This window comes from Brachyhypopomus gauderio, chromosome 10 (assembly GCF_052324685.1).
Source record: "Brachyhypopomus gauderio isolate BG-103 chromosome 10, BGAUD_0.2, whole genome shotgun sequence".
Classification (NCBI taxonomy): Eukaryota; Metazoa; Chordata; class Actinopteri; order Gymnotiformes; family Hypopomidae; genus Brachyhypopomus; species Brachyhypopomus gauderio.
In genome coordinates this window covers 2,462,716-2,467,242 of record NC_135220.1, presented here as the reverse complement: position 1 = coordinate 2,467,242, position 4,527 = coordinate 2,462,716, and positions in this window count along the sequence as shown.

Sequence of the window (4,527 nt, the reverse complement as noted above, 5' to 3'; positions counted from 1 at the left end):
CCCTTCCTCCAGCCTTCCCGCAGACGAGTCCGGACACGCTCGGGATCGGCACTCCGAGTGCAGGGAGAGAGTGGGAACAGGAACGACGAGATTCCGGATCCCGCCTCGGCGTCCCGGCTGCGGGAGTATCGGCCTGCCACTTTCCCACGAGAATTCACGTATGGCCTTCCTAGTGACCCTGGGAGCCTCGGCTGCTGGGACCGGGATATGGGGCGCGCTGGTCTGCCCTGTATCGCCACTGAGTACACGTGTGTGCGCGCGTCCACAGAGATCAGTGAGATGATGTTGTAAAGAAACGTGCAAATGAGGTCATCTTTACATTTTGACAGCATTTAAAGATGCGGCCTGAGTACAATGATCTTTCTATCATCACCACTGAATCATCACTTTCTCCGATTAACCTATTATCTCCTCTAACACCTACATATCAGGTGAATATGTGAAAATATGAAATGTGAAACCCTAGTCTGCACACACCTTACATACTCCATCTATTGAATTACCTCTACAATTGCCTGTCTAAAGTGGCACTATAAAAGTCATTTGCATATCCAAGTTCAGTATCCCCCAAAATGACTAGTGATATCCTCCAAAGCCTGATCCCAGTGTAGCTTGAGAACTGATTGGTCAACAGGACACTGGGGATAATAAAGAATTTTCCGGAACAAACAGCTTGAAGGGAGGAGCAGGTCAGCAGATAAGCTGGTAATGACTGCTGACAGGCGATTGGACATTCATGAAAATCAATGTATATTGATATCTCTAATTGGTATTGGCAGATGTCTTCTGAAGACCATTGATTAGAAAATAAAAAAATTGAGTTTTTAAAATCTGTGGATAAGAGCAGGCAGATAGTGGACAGTGGGCAGTGTATTAACACAACGGGTGTACTTGTGGGTGTTTATTTTATTGTGTTGTATTTTATCTAGTTGTTGCTCCTGAATGATGGAAATAGCCGATTTTTTTGTCAGTTGATTTTTGAAACTCTCCACTAATTTGAGCCACACTTTATTGAAATGCAATGCAACTTAAAGTTTATGATGAATTTTGTGCATTTTCACATTTGCTGAAAAGTTAATACTTTATGTCTTTTCATAATGAGTGACCCACATATAACAACCACATGCACATTATGACAACCACATGTGCATTACAACAGCCACACGCACATTAGGGCATTATTATAATAACCACATGTGCATTATAATAACCACATATATGCATTACTGTAACACCTAGATCACTGAGGCAGCTGCCTTAGACTAAATAAACACACATCACGTACTCCGTCCCTGTCAGAACTGCCATGACACATCGGTATACATTGGATATTGATCATATCTGGTCATGACCTCTCTTACTGGGTCATACTCAACATTATGCTGTGTATGAAATCCTGCAACAGAATGTTGGTTGCATCCAGTTGTAAGCCAAACTGCAAACTTTGTATGGGTGGCTGTTGTACGTGTTATACATGTGATGTTGTACGTTATAAACCAGACAAAAAAAACTAAAAAAAAAAGTTTTTCTGGCAGTAAATTCAGCAAGTTTGGTTTGGCCATGCTATTACAGCTACAGACTATAATTGGATTGAGAGTGAATAGAGATTTTTATATATAATATATAAATAATAATAATAATATATATATATGATAATATATATATGAATATATATGATAATATATATATATGAGGATCTATACTAACCCCCTGCTTTATATGGTGTTAGAACTCAAAGCACCCACCTTAATGATTATGAAGCAAGTCATGGTTAGGTCTGTCCAATAGGATCGGGCTAATGGACACTCCTATTGGACAGGACTCACTTCTGGCTCCAGTTATCCAACATAAGGTTAAATCCTCTTTTATGAAATACTGCCACGGTCAACTTTTTTCATCTTAGTGCATCTACCATAAAGGCCCAGGGGGGTATCACGAGGCAGGAAGTAACTGCCCCTGAATGCCCCTGAATGCCCCTAAATGCCCCTGAATGCCATGGTCCGACACTAAAGCAGTGCCATTGAAGAGTTCTTTAATCCACTGTGAACAGTGTTTCTGGATACAGAGAGCCTGGATATAGACTAGAAAAAACCATCCACATTAGAGTCTTAAGTGTCAGTGTAATTTAGACCAGGCTTAACCTCCATGTTAATCAGGCTTTACCTGTAAACATGCAGCTTTATCAACACATCCGCAGGTGCCAGACCCAGAGGTCAGTAATCTGAATGCTTTGGTATTTATATGGTTGCAAATTAATTGCTTTAATTGTGTTTTCATCATCTGTAAACAGAACTGGGCATGCAAGTTTTGATATTTCCTTTTAAATGTATTTATAATTTTTTCTGTCATTACAAAATGTGCATTTTTAATGACACCCATATGTAGATGTAGTAGATGTAAGAAAATTAATATGTTGTGTATATAAGAAAAAAACAGCTGTTTTAATGTAAATAAGATGAAATCCTAGCTAATCCTGACTGTCAATCAGAATTCAACCTCAGGCCAAGGGTTGTGAAATGGTCCTGGGATGAATGTGAAACAACACAAAATAAACAGTGAGGACAAACAGACATGAGTGAGGCAAGAGAGAGTAGAAAGACCTGTGACATCACAGCCAGTGCACTGGGAAGCAAAGACCCAAATGCAGCAAATCTTTTGCATGAATTTGCATGTATTTGAATACAGAGCAATAAGGGGGTTTTCACATATCTGTTAAGTCTTGTCTTGGACTTCAGTAAAGTCTTCACTAGAAAGTATTCTGTGCTTGCCTATATTAGACTCCAGAAAGCCAAAGTGATCAGCAACCCCATTAATGGTGTGTTTATCTGTTTAGCTAAAGTGCTACTTCCACAGTATGAGCTCTGTAAAAACTCATTTTACCATGGAAATTCTCTTTGTGTAATGCACAGGTGCGCACACACATACACACACACACTCACACACACTCACACACACACACACACTCACACACACTCACACACACACACACACACACACACACACACACACACATATACACACACACATACACGTGCACACACACACACACACACATACAGTCTTGGTGACCTACAAAGTCCTCTTCTCTCATGCTCTCTCTCTCTCTCTCTCACTCTCTCTTTCTCTGTATGTACATTTCTTTAAGTTTCTTTCTATCTGCCTGTCTCTGTGTCTCTCTCTCTCTGTGTCTACCTATGTGTCTCACTGTCTCTGACTGTCTGGCTGTCTCTGTAGCTACCTCTCTTTTTCTCTGACTCTCTGGCTCTCCACTCTCGTGTTTGTTATCAGGGCCAGGAGCCGGCTGGCTGTACAGGTTAGACACGTGTGGCTGGGTCGCCGTGTTTGTGAGCGTGTCTGAACGGCTCCCGGATCCCGGAGCGCTGTGGGACAGGTCCGGGGAGCAGCCAGAGGAAAAGAGGCCAGGGGAAGGCCAAGCCCTTCCTGACTCACACTCCTTCCAACCTGGTTCCACCAGCCGGATCACATCGCACACCACTTACCATCAACAATTCTAAGAACATCTGTCCTCTGCTCTCTTCTCTTCTGTTCCCTGGTAAAGGAAGGAATTATATGAAATGTTAAGAACCCCCACCCCATTAACACACTCACACACATTCACACATAAACCTTTACTGCAATACGCTGGCTTTCTGTTGTGCAATCCCCCAAACTTTTAGACTAATATGTCACCATGACTGCATTGTGTTTGTGTGTGTGTGTGTGTGTGTGTGTGTGTGTGTGTGTGTGTGTGTGTGTGTGTGTGTGTGTGTGTGCGTGTGTGCGTGTGCGTGCGTGTGTGCGTGTGTGTGTGTGTGTGTGTTAAACCCTCATCTCTGCTCTACTCATAGTCTGGTTAATGACCTCATACTTTATGAACTCACCTGTGCACGTGTGTCTTCCTGTTTCTATGGTACTACCACAGAATGGTAGTCTATAACTTTGATCTACAAATGCACTTCTTCCATTTCTCTTGTTTGTGGTTGGGAGTGCAGGCTCAGGTGTGAATCCAGCCTGACGTCAAGGCCTGTGTCATTGTGCACTGCCATCATGCCAGTCAACCTGTAGGAAAAAATATTAATGTGTGTGTAAAACAGTTGGTGAGATACATGGGGAGTTAGAGCAGAAGCTACAGAAATCAGTGACTAAGTGTAGGTTTGTGTGTGTGTGTGTGATGCATGTATGTCTTTCAAATAAACTTGTATTGATGCATGGGGTTTGGGTGTGGTAGAAGAGTAGATCTGAGTGTGTGTGTGTATGTGCATGAGTGTAAATGTGTGTATGGAGATGTGGTGTAGGGTGTGTCTGTGGTCTTGGGTGGGTTGTGTCAGATGCTGGGCATTTGCCCAGGGGCGTGGATATGTGTGTGTGTGTGTGTGTGTGTGTGTGTGTGTGTGTGTGTGTGTGTGTGTGTGTGTGTGTGTGTGTGTGTGTGTGTGTGTGTGTGTGTGTACTGTAGTGTTAATGTTGTCCAGCAGCAGTGTCAGTAATGCTAGCAGAACGTAGGGTACATGAAGAAACATCTTTCTG